At 49.1% G+C, this 17307-nt stretch overlaps 1 long non-coding RNA gene across 1 annotated transcript in view; it reads right to left on the bottom strand.

Moving 5' to 3' along the window:
• The window catches only part of LOC145341324 (uncharacterized), a 98553-nt gene that overhangs the window by 33489 nt on the left and 47757 nt on the right, over positions 1–17307 (bottom strand). The window contains exon 2 of the long non-coding RNA XR_013886358.1: positions 7845–7883. This is a non-coding gene — a long non-coding RNA (uncharacterized LOC145341324). The remainder of the gene's footprint in view (positions 1–7844; positions 7884–17307) is intronic.

The following is a 17307-nucleotide window of genomic DNA, read 5'->3' on the forward strand; positions in this document are numbered from 1 at the left end:
TGGGCAGAGCAGGGGCCATGCCAAGCTGTGATACAACCGGAAAGGATACTTCCTATCCTACATCTGTAAACATTGGTGGGAATTCACAGTGAACATGCTGAATTTCCTTCACCTTCTGAGAAAGTAGGGGCGTTGGTGGGCTTTCTTAACCATAGCATTGGCGTGGAGAGACCAGGACAGGGCATTGGTGATCTGAACAGCTGGAAACTTGGAGCTCTCAACCATTTCTATTTCAGCCCTGTTGATATAGACAGGAGCAGGTCGCCCACTACACTTCCTGAGCATCAACCTGCAAACTCCTTCTGAAAACACCAGTGGTTGATGGTAAGAAGGAGGGGGAGATTCCTGGTCAGCTAAGCTTGTTGTGAAGTGGTGCCTCCTCAGGCTACAAGCCCCTGGTGACAGATTAGCGACCTGTTCCAGGAATTACTAGCTGTGGAAACAGGTGGAAATCTGCCTTAGTGCACCACTAGGAGCAGGAAGAGAACTGGGATCTCAGTGACAGCTAACTTGGCTTAAAAACTTCAAGTTGGAAAGCACTTAAACACATCTGTCCCCTGAGCCGTACAGGGAGAGACTGGGATTGGTGAGCAAACACTTGATCACAGCCGTAGGATTGTAAGGAACATAGAACATAGAACACTACAGCACAAACAGGCCCTTCGGCCCACAAGTTGCACCGATCATATCCATACCTTGCAGGCCTATCTATAACTCCCAATCCCATTAAATCCCATGTACTCACCCAGAAGTCTTTTAGAAGACCCCAGTGAGTTTGCCTCCACCACCACCGACGGCAGCCGATTCCACTCACTCACCACCCTCTGAGTGAAAAACTTGCCCCTGACATCTCCTCTGTCTTAGCGTCTTAAAGTAGGAAAGAAAGAGAGGGCTTAGGGAGTGAATTCCAGAGCTTAGAGTGCAGTAATGATGGAGTGCTATCAGAGCTGCCCCCTTTTGGGTGAGATATCAAATCGGGCTCGATTCCCAGCCTGGGTCACTGTTTGCACATTCTCCCCATATCTGCACGGGTTTCTTCTGGGTGCTCCGGTTTCCCCCATAGTCCAAAGATGTGTGGGTTTGGTGCATTGGCCTTGCTAAATTGCACCTTAGTGTCCCAAGATGTGTAGGTTAAACGTGTGGGGTTACAGGGATAGGGCAAGGGGTGGGTGCGGACTTGTCGGAGCGTGGGTACAGACCCGATGGGGTGAAACGCCTCCTTCTGCACTCTGAGGGTTCGATGATTCTATGTGACACACGCGGAACTGGTATCGCTTGTTTCACGAGCATGAAATTCATTATACCATTTTCCTGCCTTCAGTTTCTCCTAAGTTGTCACTGGCGACAGTTATCTGATCAGTAACTGGATGTCTGCAGACTGAGCTCACAAGCGATAAATGACAACACTGGCCCCACTTTCCAATTTGACCCTGAACTCAGCATTTGACACCAATTTGTCTTGGCTGCTGTGCCTCAGTCAGTCGCACTCTCACCTCTAAGTTAGAAACTGCTTGGCAAATATTTTACCAGGGCTGTAAAATCAGGCACATTATTTCTCTCTTCCCCAGTTTTGTTAAAGTTTATTTTTTAATTAGTGTCACAAGTAGACTTACCTTAACACCGCAAAGAAGTTACTGTGAAATTCCCCGAGTCGCCACCCTCTGTTCGGCTACACTGAGGGAGAATTTAGCACGGCCAATGCACCCTAACCAGCACGTCTTTCGGACTGTAGGGGGAAACTGGAGCACCCGGAGGAAACCCACGCAGACACGGGGAGAAGGTGCAGAGTCCACACAGACAGTGACCCAAGCTGGGAATTGAACCCACAGCCCTGGTGCTATAAGGCAGCAGTGCTAACCACTGTGCCACCGCGTCACCCCAGGCTAACTTGTACCGAAAAGATTCATCCAACTGGTCAATTTATCACTGAGGCAAATCTGAAGGCAGGGAGGGGGAGGTGAGGAAGAGGATGATACCTGATTCTGCACACCCATTTGCAGAGGGACTGTGCAACACCTTGGTCCAGAAGACCATAAGACACAGGAGAAGAATCAGACCAATCGGCCCATCGCGTCCGCCCTGTTATTCAACCATGGCTGATACTTTTCTCATCCCCGTTCTCCTGCCTTTTCCCCATAACCCCAGGAAGAGAAAGGGGTGCTGCACTATCGCAGGTGCTGTCTTTTGGACAAGATCTTGAACCGAGACCCCTTCTATCCTCTCAGGTGGCGGTAAAAGATCCTAGTGTGTTTTCTAAACTGGGGAAGATTTGTCCCCAGTGAAAAAATGTCCTGTGAAATTGACTGAGGGATAATCACAGACACAGCTACAGGCATAAACAGATAGACATATGCACACACACACACACACACACACATTGGAAGTAGTTCAGAGAAGGGTTAAGAGAGTAATTCCTGAAATGGGCAGACTGTCTCAGGGGGAGAGACTGGACAGATTCAGTTCACGTTCGCTGGAGTTTCAAAGAGTAAGAGTTGATTGAAACATGTGAAATCCAGAGGTGTTTCCTGACCGGATGGATGTGGAGAGGATGTTTCCTCGTGTGGGTGAACCAAGAGGTCACTGAGAGGAATCGCCCATTTCAGAGAGAGATCAAGAGACAATCTTTCTCTCAGGGGGTGGTGAGATTCTGAAACTCTCTTCCTCAGGTGGATGAGGCAGAATCTTGGAATATCTTTCAACTTGAGTGCTCTGTGGATTATTAATAAATCAGATCCCAGAAACTAACGTGGCTGGTTGCGATCCATAATCTTGATTTTTAAAAATCCCATTTTTTAATGGGATGCAGATGCCGCTGGCAAGACCAGCATTAGTTATCTCCAAATTGCCCTTAAACTGAGTGATTTTTTTTAAATTCATTTGTGGGAACAGGCCTCGCTGGCTGGCCAGCATTTATTGCCCATCCCTAGTTGCCTTTGTGAAGGTGGGGATAAGCTGCCTTCTTTCTTGACCCATTGAGTGTCTTGCTGGGCCATTTCAGAGGGCATTTCAGAGTTAACCACACTGCTGTGGCTCTGGAGTCACATGTAGGCCAGACCAGGTAAGGACAGCAGATTTCCTTCCCTGAAGGACATGAGTGAACCAGATGGGTTTTTCCGACAATGGTTTCATGGTCATCAGTAAATTCTTAATTCCACATATTTTTTATTGAAACCTTCAATACGTTCCAAGTTAATTTATTAGTGCCACACAATAACACCGCAATGAAGTTACTGTGAAAATCTCCTAGTCGCCACATTTCGGCACCTGTGCGGGTTCACTGAGGGGAAAATTTAGCACGGCCAATGCACGTAACCAGCACGTCTTTCGAATTGTGGGAGGAACCCGGAGCACCCAAAGGAAACCCACGCAGACACGGGAAGAATGTGCAGACTCTGCACAGACAGTGACCCAAGCCGGTAATCAAACTGGGTTCCCGGCGCTGTGAGACCGCAGTGCTAACCGCTGTGACACTATGCTACTACCCACTTTATCAAGGTGGATTGTACTAACACGAACAAATTAGAAAATTAATTCGGGAAAAGTAAAAGTTGTGTTTCAATTGTGGAAATAAAAAGCAAATTGCTACGCTGACCCAAGGCTGGAATCAAACCCCAGTCCCTGGCGCTGTGAGGTGGCGTGTTAACCACTGTGCCACCAAACATTCTCTCTCCGTCCATTAAATCTTTCCAAAATTTTATAACCTTCCATCATCACCGCCTCAGCCCTTCTCTCTCCTAGACTTGTTTGGAGTTCCTGTCGACTAAAAATCATTTTTGCGCGTACGATTTAGACTGCCGAGGTGGATTTGCGACCTCCCCTCCCTGTGGCTTGTACCACTGGGCAGCGGGGTATTAACCCACGCGAGCGCCACGTCAACATGACAGCCTCTCGAGCGGCTCCAACATTCACTTGCCTGACTCATAAATTGGGTGAACGGGGGAGGAAATCAATCTGGACAACACGCTGAAAGATAAATGTATGCATATATATATATATATATAAAAAGAAATTCTAACTCCACAATCTGGTACAGCGGGAGGAGATGAGATGAGGAGAGAATTTCTAACTGCACTCCCCCCCAAACCCTTCCATCACTCCTTGAATGACACCAAGGTTGTCAACAGTTTCCTGATGGTTGCGATGCATAAATTATTCGGGAGTGGGGAGGGTGAGGGGAGTCGCTGGCTTTGTGCGGTGATACCTCCCTGCTCCCCCCCCACACCCCCCACCCCCAACCTTTCTTTGTACAATCAATAGTATTTGCCATCTGCGTTGAATTAATCTAAATGAAGACCACATGAAACAGATACAGAGTTCAACCGAGCCTTCACGGGAATGATTTATTGAAAAAAAGAGGTCATCCAGAAAACCAAAGCAGTTTTTAAAGGCTATGGGCTGCATTCTCAAAGTATCTTCGCAGAGAGGATTTTTTTTTCCAAATACTGTCCCCCGCCCACCCTCCCCCTCTCCCGCTTTATTCCCGTTTTGGGCTTTCTCTGGAGGCGAGGTAGTGAGGACGGGAAGGATGGAATGTTCCAGAAATTTAACCTGCTGCCAATGCCATTGGAGTCCAGTGGCAATGGACTAGATCTTGACAGGGCCCGAAAGGGAAATGAACCTCCCACTTCACATCTCTCCGCGTGTAAGTAATGAGCGATTGGGAATAAATGAGAGGCGTAAAATGGATTGTAAATTTGTGACCTCCCCTTTTGCACTCTCACCTGATGACATGCCCCATACTTTGGATTGTCCCAAGAAAGGTTTGAAGTTTGCCTGTGAGGGAATCGTGGGCGGCACGGTAGCACAGTGGGTTAGCACTGCTGCTTCACGGCTCCAGGGTCCTGGGTTCGATTCCTGGCTCGGGTCACTGTCTGTGTGGAGTTTGCACATTCTCCTCGTGTCTGCGTGGGTTTCCTCTGGGTGCTCTGGTTTCCTCCCACAGTCCAAAGATGTGCGGGTTAGGTTGATTGGCCGTGCTAAGAAATTGCCCCTTAGTGTCCAGGGATGTGTAGGTTAGAGGGATTAGTGGGTATAATATGTAGGGATATGGGGGTAGGGCCTGGGTGGGATTGTGTTCAGTGCAGACCTGATGGGCTGAAGGGCCTCTTTCTGCACTGTGGGGTTCTATGATTATTTTTGGAACAGTGGAATTTCAGATTCCAAGAAGGTTACAGTATGGGAGGAGGCCAATCGGCCCATCAGAGCTTCTTGCAAACATGAATCCAAAATTACCATCACAACTCTGCTTGCTCGCTGTTAATACTGGGAGCAGGGTATGTAGGATAGTCAGGCATTGATTGAGATCCTTCCTAACGCCCTTATTAACATGCAGCAGAATGAACAACAGGTGGTGCCTGCAGATGGGGAATAGAGGAAAGAATGGGCGACTGAAATGAGAATGAGGCTGAAAGACACCCCTTCTATTCTTTGATGTTTCACTCAGCCTCCCATCCATTGACTCTGTCCACACTTCCCGCTGCCTCGGCAAAGCAGCCAGCATAATTAAGGACCCCACGCACCCCGGACATTCTCTCTTCCACCTTCTTCCAAAGAACAAAGAACAGTATAGCACAGGAAACAGGCCCTTCGGCCCTCCAAGCCTGCGTCGCTCATTGGTCCAACTAGACCATTCTTCTGTATCCCTCCATTCCCAGTCTGCTCATGTGACTATCCAGAGAAGCCTTAAACTATCCAGATAAGTCTTAAATCCGCCGGGAAAAAGATACAGAAGTCTGAGATCATGTTCCAACCGACTGAAGAACAGCTTCTTCCCTGCTGCTGTCAGACTTTTGAATGGACCTACCTTGCATTAAGTTGATCTTTCTCTCACCCTAGCTATGACTGTCACACTACACTCTGCACTCCTTTCCTTCTCTATGAACAGTATGCGTTGTCTGGATAGTGCGCAAGAAACAACACTGCATACCGATACATGTGACAATAATAAACCAAATCAAAATCAAATCTCAGATAATACGATGGAAAATAATTGTATTGGCAACTAATTAAGTTCAAACTTTTATAAATTGTTGTAATATATTTTGAAGGGACTTCTAAAGATTGAATTTTCCCTCCTCAAAGAGAACAAGAAAATTAAAAGTAAAGTTTATTTATCAGTCACAACTAAGGCTTACATTAACACCGCAATGAAGTTACTGTGAAAATCCCCTAGTCGCCACTCTCCGCGGCTGTTCGGGTCAATGCATCTAACCAGAATGTCTTTCAGACATGGGGAGAACATGCAGACTCCACACAGACAGTGACCCAAGGAATCAAACCTGGGTTCCTGGCGCTGTGTGCCACTCCGCACAGCACAGGAACAGGCCCTTCGGCCCTCCAAGCCTGCACCGACCATGCTGCCCAAAAAAGTTTGATTACTAAAGTTCGATTCGAGCGCTCCAGTTAGTGAGGAGGTGGGTGCCAAGTGCCTGATGGCTCTCTGCTTGAGATCGGTGGGGGAAGGAGGTGGAGGGGGGGAGAGGTCTGCTGCCACTCTGCCTGAGATCAGTGGAGGGAAGGGGGGGGGTCCGCTGCTACTCTGCCTGAGATCGATGGGGGGGAGGGGGTTCTGCTGCCACTCTACCTGTGGTCAGTGAGGGGCAAATGGGCCCGTTGCCACCCTGTCTGTGATCGGTGAGTAGGAAGGGGGTTCTGCTGCCACTCTGCCTGTGATCAGTGAGGGGGAAGGGGGGGAGGGGCCCACGATCGGTCTGCGTGACGAAGGGGTTGGGGGGAGAAAGGGGTCAGTAACGTTGTGGGGATGGGGCAACGTCTGTGGGGTCTGGGGGAGGCGTTATCCGGCCTGGGAGCGAGGTGGCAGGGGAGTCGCATTCTATAATTTTTTTCTGCACATGCGCAGTTGGAGGCGCCAATCGGAGCTGCAGGATTTTGGGCGTGTTAAACCCCACCCACGGGCTTTAGCAGCGCGATTTGGAGTTGCTGCTATTTTTTAGTCAGAGTGCGTATGGGGGTCCTGAGAATGGGTCTAAAAATCGGATCTGAAACACTCCCAGTTTCAAATCCGCCCAGCACTTTGAATCAAAATGGTGAAATAGGGCCCAGTGTTTGAACTTGTGTCTTGTATCAGGTCGACAGATCTTCTTTACTCTTGTAATGGCAGCTGTGATGGAGGGTCACCCAGACTCAAAACCTTGGCTCTATTCTCTCCCCACAGACGCTGTCAAACCTGCACAGACTTTCCAGCACTTTCTGTTTCCGTTTCAGATTCCAGCACAGACCCACCGATTCAAGGACAGCTTCTTCCCTGCTGCCATCAGGCTTTTGAATGGAGCTACCTTGCATTAAGTTGATCTTTCTCTACACCCTAGCAATGACTGTAACACTACATTCTGCACTCTCTCCTTTCCTTCTCTATGAACGGTATGTTTTGTCTGTGTAGCGCGCAAGAAACAATACTGTATGTTCATACACGCGACAATAATAAATCAAATCCAACCAAAATCAAATCATCTGCTGTATTTTGCTTTTTTTCCTTATTCTTGTGCTCTCTGCCCTTATTGATGAAGCCTAAAATACTGTATACTTTATTAACCGCGTTCTCTACCTGTCCTGCCACCTTCAATGACTAATGCACATGTACACCCAAGTCCCTTTGCTCCTGCACCCCTCTATTTCATATTGTCTCTCCACATTCTCCGACCAAAATAAATCACTCCACATTTCTCTGCATTGTTCCCCAATCCTCCAACGTTCTTTTGAAGTTTTTTACTTCCCTCCTCACAGTTCACATCTCTTCCAGAGTTTCATACCATCTGCAGACAATGTCACGGATACTGAGTGGTGGTGATGGCTGCTTTGCAAGGCTATCACCGTAAGTGCCCTACCTGAGCTGTCTCTTCTTCTTCCTGCTGTGTTCGCTGAGGCTGTGGGAAGAGAATAATCGCAGTTATAGGGGTTGGTCTGGACAACACGTTCAGCGCGTCCCACCCAACATTCCTGTAACTCTCTCCGGCACCGAGAGGAACAGGAAGGGTGAAATCCCGCACAATTTCAGAAAACAATTTCTATCGAAAGACTGAGAAACTGGGCGGCCTGGACAAGTTGGGCCTAAGGGCTTGTTTCCTTGCTGTAAACCTAGAACAGTATCACACATCAGATGATAGCTTCGCCCCTGACACACAGTGAAACACTATGAACTAACTGCTGCTTTGTGGATAAGTCTGGCAGCCATATTGTGCACAACATGGCACCTTGAAGAGACTGGTTCAATGTGCTGACTGAGGGAGGAATGTTGGCCAGGCTAACAGGAAAATGTCCCGTACTCTTCTTCAAAGTGGGGCTTCTAGGCTTTGGGAAAATAAGATTCCATCTGCCCAGATCACCTTCTTCCTGTCCTTGGCTGAAGAGATGACCAGGGCATCACTCGTAGTGATAACGATTGGAAGCGGGAACCCTGGCTGCTTTTTATTTCCTCCTCTGCATCACCCAATCAGAGTCTTCTGATCAGTAACTTCAATGCTGATTGGAGGGAAATTGCTCTTGACACCTTCCCAGTCTGGCTCGGTTAAACAGATATGGAGATGCCGGCGTTGGACTGGGGTAAACACAGTAAGAAGTCTGACAACACCAGGTTTCAAGTCCAACCAATTGATTTGATAGTAAACTCACAAGCCCTCCGTCAGGTGAATGGAGAGTTCTGGCGTCAGACAGAGCAGAGACCAGAACTGAGGCCAGAACTCTCCATTCACCTGACGGAGGGGCAAACCCCGAAAGCTTGTGAGTTTACTATCAAATAAATTGGTCGGTTAAGCAGACACGTGGATGGGTCCACTTTTCCAACGTGTCATAGGGGACTGCTCAGTCTAAAGACAGTTAACTTGCAAGAGTTGCAAATTTGGATCAACATGTCCTTTCCTGCGGGGACAGGTCCAGGTATTCTGAAGAATAAAGTGATAAATTATCAACAATAAGAACACCCTTGGCCATCATCGCAGCACCAAGGGATGGGGAAATAATTCACAACTGTCACTTGTTACTTATTCGAGGAATCTCATCTCACTCTGATATCAGGTTCTACATTGTGCCAACTAGCAGCAACTAGCAAAACAGGTTAAAAAGTCCATTGGTCCGGAACAAAGCGGCACTTAAGGAACATTTTACACTGTGGAGAACATTGCCTTTATTGGAAGAACAGAAAGAGCAGTCTTTATAAACTGCCTCAGCACATCCGTCTGATATGGCTCACAACCGTCCACAAACAAACAGCCATTCTGAATTGTGCTGCATGTAATGTGGTGGCCATTTGACGCACAGCAAGATCCCGCAAACAATAGTCAGGTGAATTGCAGTCCACTCTGTGGGGCGGCATAATGGCACACTGGTTAGCACTGCTGCCTCACAGCGCGAGGGACCCAGGTTCGATTCCCGGTCTGGGTCACTGTCTGTGTGGACTTTACACGTTCTCCCTGTGTCTAGGTCTCCAGGTGCTCCGGTTTCCTCCCACAGTCCAAAGATGAACGGGTTAGGTAGATTGGCCATGCTAAATTGCTCCTTAGCGTCCCAGGATGTGTAGGTTAGAGAGATTGGTGAAGTGATTATGTGGGGTTAGGGGATAGGGCCGAGGTGGGATTGTTGTTAGTGCAGACTTGATGGGCCAAATGGCCTCCTTCGGCTTTGTATGGTTGTGGGTTGCGGTAGGAATAAGAACATAAGAAATAGGAGCAGGAGTAGGCCATCTAGCCCTTCGAGTCTGCCCCGTCAAGTTCACTGAGAGTTTTAAGATTATTTGTGTCACAAGTAGGCTTACATTAACACTGCAATGAAGTTACTGTGAAAATCCCCTAGTCACCACAGTCCTGTTTGGGTACACTAAGGAAGAATTTAGCATGGCCAATGCACCCTAACCAACACGTCTTTCAGACTGTGGGAGGAAACTGGAGCACTTGGAGAAAACCCATGCAGACATGGGGTGAACGTGCAGTGCAGACTACACAGACAGGGACCCAAGCCGGGAATTGAACCCAAGTCCATAGTGCTGCGAGACTGCAGTGCTAACCACTGCGCTGCCCTCCTCGATCCTCTTTGACGAGTGCAGTTGGATCTCTGACACCTTCCTGGGCCGCTGGACAAAGCAGGGAGGAGCTTCGTGTAACGAGTCACGCACAGGATGTTAGTAACGTGGACCCAAGTGTGTGAGTGCCTGACCTCCTGCACATTGTACAATGTGCCAGTCAGTGTCCCAGAGGTTCTCACTCCCACTGTGCGTTCAGTTACCTGCTCTCCCAGTGACAGCCCCACACTGCGCTGCCACAATCAAATTCAGTGCCTTGTGCCATTCCTATTCCACATCGCCACCCAATAACCTGTTAGACCCACATGTGTGGACCTTCTCAGGTGAGGACGGGACACTTCCACATCGATTATTGATTATTGGGGGGAGATTTCACTGGCCCGAGTTTGTGTCTTTATTTGCCCTGTTTGTGATTAGAACTCCCACCCACCTGACAAAGGGGCAGCCAGCGCTCCGAAAGCTAGTGGCTTTTGCTACCAAATAAACCTGTTGGACGCTAACCTGGTGTTGTGAGACTTCTTACTGTGTTTACCCCAGATGGGTGAGCCAGAAGATTGGGGAAAAAAGCTTTGCATTTATATAGTGCCTTTTACATCCTCAGGCAGCACGGTGGCCCAGGGGTTAGCACCGTTGCCTCACAGTGCCAGGGACCCTGGGTTCGATTCCAGCCTTGGATGACTGTCTGTATGAAGTTTGCACGCTCTCCAAGCGTCTACGTGGGTTTCCTCAGTGCGTCCTGGTTTCCCCCCCAACAGTCCGAAAGATGCGCTATACAAATGCAAACCTTCTTTCCTATTCCTTCCTCCACTTTCCGAGAACGTGTCTTTCTGTCCTGTTGCGCGGTCACCCCTCTGCCGATATCCCACCCTCGCTCGGGCCTTCTGTTTATTTGTCGCTCTGGAAAAAGTCCCCCGCCATAGAACAAAGAACGGAGAAAACTACAGCACAGGAACAGGCCCTTCGGCCCTCCAAGCCCGCACCCACCATGCTGCCCCGACTGAACTATAACCCCCCCTAACCCCGCTCGGGGGGGGGGATCATATCCCTCTATTCCCATGGTAATTGTCGAGACGCCTCCTACAGGTCTCTATCGTATCTGCTTCTCCTGGTAGCGAGTTCCAGGCACCCACCGCCCTCTGTGTTAAAAAAAAACCCCCCCCGTGATTAGATATTTAACAGTCTGCTGCTACACAAACGCAGGCTGCCATTGTTGTGGTGGCCGCTGCCAGCCTCGGTCTGGGCGGCGCTCCGAGGGGCAAAAAGCGGGCGAGATAATCGAGGGATTCCGAAACGCGCAGACAAGTTTGCTTTCTCAGGTAGAATTCCAGCTCGGTTGCCACCAGTAACTTCAACAGCGCTGGTTTCCTTAAGCTAATAAACGTTTACCAGATGGAATTTAGCTCCAGGGCCAAAGTTGGCATGTGTCCAGGCCTTTAGTCTCATGTTCAACAAGCACTGCACCACCTCCCCACACCCCCCCCCCCCTCCACACACCGCTCCCCCACCACCCCCCCCCCCCCCGGCCCTACACAACCACCCTCTCCTTCCAACTCCAACCCCCCCCCCCCCCCTCCCCCGTCCCCCTCCTCCCCCTCCGCCAACCGTCAGGAGAGGTTACAAACAAGCACAAGCTGTTTCTGGCAGGCTGCTCTCTGTTTTATGAATGGGACAAGATTGGGCCACTTCCACCTTCAAACACCCCTTGTTCGGAGCAGCAAATTTTCCCAGGCTTCCTCACCAAGCCAAAAAAAAAAACCACTGCTGGACGGCCAAAGCAAAAATAAAAACGAGGGGGAGAGAGAGAGAGAGAGAGAGGGAGGGAGGGAGGGAGGGAGAGGGCCAGCTTGAGTTTTTCACATTGCTGACTCTGTGTCAACAAAGGTCTGGTTACCGAGATGGATCTGAAGTCCTCAAACCCACGGGTTTTAAAGTCTTAAACGGAAATATGACGGGCCGGCCTCCCCTGACATAATTCGGCCTCCGCGGCAGGCCTCAAAACACCTGCTATTGTTTACCGTGCCCTCTCCTTGCTGAGCGGAGCCGCTAGGCCGGTTGCCGTGGGGCTGAGCTTGCCTCCCTCGCGATCCCCAACACCCCCCCTCGCCCCCCCCCCCACCCCCCCCCCCCGCCCCACCTCATCGTGTCACCCCCGTTGATTTCCACCCCACCCACCGCAAGTCCCTGCAGTCAAAGGACAAAACGAGAATTACAGCACACGAACAGGCCCTTCGGCACCCTCCAAGCCTGCACCCACCGTGCTGCCTGACTGAACTAAAACCCCCTGCCCTTCCGGGGACCATGTCCCTCAATCCCCATCCTATTCATGTACTTGTCCCGATGCCCCTTAAAGCTCACTATCGTACCTGCCTCCGCCACCTCCCCCGGCAGCGAGTTCCACGCGGAATGGTCACCCTCTGTGTAAAGAAACCTGCCAAAGTCATTAACTTTGCCCAAACCGCAACAGTTCCAGGCTGGGCTTTGCCAGTCGTAGTGAGGCCATTCTCAATTTTCCAGCCCGAGCTTTGAGAGTAGGCAAGCTACTCAGCGTCGGGGGGGGGGGTGGGGTGGAAATCACAATTTATTCCATCGGAAATCAGTCTCATTCCATGTCCAGGGAGGGTTACGGGAGTGGGACCCAGGTGCCGCCCTTCACTCTAACTCAGTTGGACTAAAGTATTCTTTCAAAAAGGTATTTACTTTGAACTTTTTGGGGTGGCACAGTAGCACAAAGGTTGGCGCTGCCGCCTCACAGCACCAGGGACCAGTAATGTTACCACTGTGTTACTGTCCCTACTCACTCTCCCTGATTGGGCATGGCAAGTTTCCTGAATTCTCTACTGCAGTTACGAAGAACTATCTTGTACTTATGACTTTGTGTTTTGGACTCGCTCACAAGTGGAAACATGTTCTTTCCACCACCGTATCAAAGCTTTTCCTTATCTGAAAGGCCACTGTGAGGTTGGATCTTAGGCCTCTCACTGCCAGAGAAAACAGAAATACAATTAAGTTTGGTGCGCCCTTGAGGTGAAAACAGCCCACACTGTGAGGGGGTTGAGCTATGAGGAGAGGCTGAATAAACTAGGCTTGTACTCGTTAGAGTTTAGAAGAATGAGGGGAGATCTCATTGAGACGTATAAGATGATGAATGGGATGGATAGGATAGAGGTGGAGAGACTCTTCCCGCTCAAAAAAGACAGTAGGACTAGGGGGCACAGCCTCAAGATAAAAGGGGGGCGGTTTAGAACGGAGTTGAGGAGGAACTTCTTCACTCAAAGGGTGGTGAATCTTTGGAATTCTCTGCCCGTTGAAGTGGTGGAGGCTGCCTCGCTAAATATTTTTAAGACGCGGGTTGATAGGTTTTTGATAAGCGAGGGGATTAAGGGTTATGGGGAGAGGGCGGGAAAGTGGAACTGAGCAGCGACAGATCAGCCATGATCTTATTGAATGGCGGGGCAGGCTCGAAGGGCTAGATGGCCTACTCCTGCTCCTATTTCTTATGTTCTTATGTTCTTATGTTCTTATGTGACCCAGAACGTGTTATTCCACCATCTGTTCCTTTGGGTTTTACAACCAGCTTTCTAAATTTTTTTCCAAACTGTTTCATTTTGTTTCAGGTGCCTGTGTGTCCAGGTGAGCTTGGTTCCACTCTCGGGGCACGTCCGTAGGGACCTCGGGGAACTCTCCAGGTGTCCCGGCCAACATTCCTCCCCCAGCCCACACCTCCAAGCAAAACAGATGATCTGGACATTCATCTCTCTCATTGTCTTCTGTGAGGAGAAGCTGTCCCCATAATGGCTGCCCACATAAGGAAGGATATATCGCCTACGTAAGTAAGGGTGGCACGGTAGCACAGTGATGAGCACTGTTGCCTCACAGCAGTTAGCACTATTGCCTCACAGTGCCAGGGAGTTGGCCTCGGGTGACTGTCTGTGTGGTGTTAGCACATTCTCCCCATGTCTGCGTGGGTTGTCTCTGGCTACTCCAGTTTCCTCCCACACTCCAAAAAAGTGTGGGTTAGTTTGATTGGCCACGATAAATTGCCCCTTCCTGTCAGGGGGATCAGGAGGGTAAATACGTGGGGTTATGGAGATAGGACAGGACCTGGGTGGGATTGTTCTTGATGCAGGCTCAATGGGCCAAATGGTCTCCCTCTGCAGTGTAGATTCTATGATATAATGTTGGATTTGTATAAAACACTGAAGAGGCCACAACTGGACTATCACGTGTCGTTCCAGTCACCACATTACAGGAAGAACGTAAGAGGGGTGCAGAGGAGGTTTGTAAGAATGTTGTCAGAGAAACACAGTTATGAGGAGAGATTGGAGAGGTAGGGGGTTATTTTCCTTGGAACAAAGAAGGGTGAGTTGATAGAGTTGTACAAAATTATGAAGGGAAGAGATAGAGTGGAGAGGATAAAATTGTTTCCCTTGGCAGAGAATTCTAGAACTAGGGGACATAGATTCAAGATAATCAAAGTACAGGATTATGAGATAGAGAATCTGGTGAACTGGTGCAGCAACAATAATCTCTCCCTCAATGTCAACAAAATGAAGGAGATTGTCATCGACTTCAGGAAGCGTAAAGGAGAACATGCTGCTGTCTACATCAATAGGGACAAAGTAGAAACAGTCAAGTTTTTAGGTGTCCAGATCACCAACAACCTGTTCTGGTCCCCCCCATGATGACACTATAGTTAAGAAAGGCCCACAAACGCTTCTACTTTCGCAGAAGACTAAAGAAATTTGGTATGTCTGCTGCGACTCTCGCCAACTTTTATAGATGCGCCATAGAAAGTATTCTTTCTGGTTGTATCACAGCTTGGTATGGGCTCCTGCTCTGCCCAAGACTGCAAGAAACTACAAAAGGTCATGAATGTAGCCCAGTCCATCAGGCAAACCCGCCTCCCATCCATTGACTCTGTCTACACTTCCTGCTGCCTCAGCAAAGCAGCCAGCGTAATTAAGGACCCCCACGCACCCCGGACATTCTCTCTTCCACCTTCTTCCTTCGGGAAAAAGATATAAAAGTCTGAAGTCACGTACCAACTGACTCAAACAGCTTCTTCCCTGCTGCCGTCAGGCTTTTGAATGGACCTACCTCGCAGTAAGTTGATCTTTCTCTACACCCTAGCTATGACTGTAACACTACATTCTGCACTCTCTTGTTTCCTTCTCTATGAACGGTATGCTTTGTATAGCGCACAAGAAACAATACTTTTCACTGTATGTTAATACATGTGACAATAATAAATCAAATAAGTGGCAGTAGATGTAGAGGGGACACGAGGATGAACTTTTTTACGCAGAGAGTGATGAGTATCTGGAATTCACTGCCTGAGTTGGTGGTGGAGGCAGAGACCCTAAACTCTTTTAGAAACTACCTGGATCAGCACCTTAAGTGCAGTAAGCTACAGGGCTATGGGCTGAATGCAGGAAGGTGGGATTAGAAAGGGCACCTAGGTATCATCAAGCTGGCATGGATAAGATGGGTTGAATGGTCTCCTTGAATGGTAACACTTCTCTGGTTCGATGGTTCTATAGCAGTCGCTGTGTTTCGAAAAGCTATATTTGCCGCCAACGCAAAGCATGCACAGTTCTGGTGTTTTCCTCTTTGACATAACTGTGAGCATCAGAGTAGGCATAAACCGGTGCCCAGCACAATGTGAAAGAGACTAAAGTCAGACTGATTCTCAAAGCTACTGGGATTGATCTAAGCGAGTGTGAGCAAATCAAGTCAGGAGTATACTGGAATATTTTCCACTTTCCTGGGTGAGTGCAGCTCCAACAACACTCAGGAAACTCAACACCATCCAGAACAAAGCAGCCTGCTTGATTGCTACACCTTTATTATTAACATTAAATCTCTCCACCATTGATGAACAGTGGCAGCCAGGTGTAGCATGTACAAATAAAAACTCACTAAAGCTCCTTAGACATCACCTTCCAAACCCATGGTTTCTACCATCTAGAAGGACAAGGGCCACAGTTACTTGGGGACGCTCCCACCTGAGGTTCCCCTCCAAGTCACTCACCATCCTAACTTGGAAATATGTCGCCGTTCCTTCACTGTGGCTGGGTCAAAATCCTCCCTAACAGCACTGTGGGTGTACCTACACTGCATGGACCGCAGTGATTCAGGAAGGCAGCTCTCCAGCTCCTTCTCAAGGGGCAATTAGGGACGGGCAATAAATGCTTGGCTGGCCAGCGACATCCACGTCTCATGAATAAGAAATGATTAGCGGAATTCATGGGGGGGGAAGCGGGTAAAGAGAAAGTATTTCCTCTTGTGGGAACGCCCAGAATAATGGAGCAAAACCTGAAACTTACAGCGAGGCCACTCAGAGGGAATATTGGGAAGAATTCCTTCACACAAAGGGTAGTGAAAATCTGTGGAAACTCTCGATGTTGGATTAGGATCCAAATGAAAATTTAAAAACAAGACTGAGTCTGACAGTTTTCTGATGAGGTCGCAGACCTGATGTGTTAACTTCTCTCTCTATGGGTGCTGCCTGAGCAGCCAAATATAAAAGTCCAAAGTTTATTTACTCACGTCAGAAGTAGGCTGACATTAACACTGCAATGAAGTTACTGTGAAAATCCCCTAGTCACCACGCTCCGGCACCTGTTCATGTACACTGAGGGAGAATTTAGCACGGCCAATGCACCCTAACCAGCAAGTGTTTCAGACTGTGGGACGAAACTGGAGCACCCGGAGGAAACCCATGCAGACATGGGGAGGACATACAGCCTGCACACAGACAGTTACCCGAAGCTAGAATTGAACCTGGGACCTGGGCACGTTGAGGCAGCAGCGCTAACCACTGTGCCACCCGGATCTATCTCCAAACAGTATCAAGATGTGTAAAGGAAAAGCATTTATTTATACCGTGCCTTCTCGTATCCCTCATTAAGTGCCGGTTTCTCCAGCCCATTCCTCCATTCCACTGAAAAGATGGCAGCAGATTTTTCATCTCAACTCAACCTGGTCGCCCGCAGCTGGGGTTCTCCAGTCCCGCCGCAGTGAATGGAGATTTGGCCGAGCGCCCACACTCTCCGTTCTCGCTGGCAGTGACGGCGGGGTGTACGAGACAGGAGAATTCCAGTCAATGGGCGAGATTTTCCAGCCGCGCTCACACCGAGACTGGAAAATGCCGCCTGAGATGAACGAGCCTTTGTATGCTCCGTCTCCCCACCCTAGCCCCCAACCGCGAGTGGGATGGAGACATTCTGCTCCATATCTTCAGCGTTCCAGTTCTTTGCCAATGGTATCGGGGTAGA

The sequence above is a fragment of the Carcharhinus amblyrhynchos genome, chromosome 3, assembly GCF_965287045.1.
Source record: "Carcharhinus amblyrhynchos chromosome 3, sCarAmb.v2.hapA, whole genome shotgun sequence".
Lineage (NCBI taxonomy): Eukaryota > Metazoa > Chordata > Chondrichthyes > Carcharhiniformes > Carcharhinidae > Carcharhinus > Carcharhinus amblyrhynchos.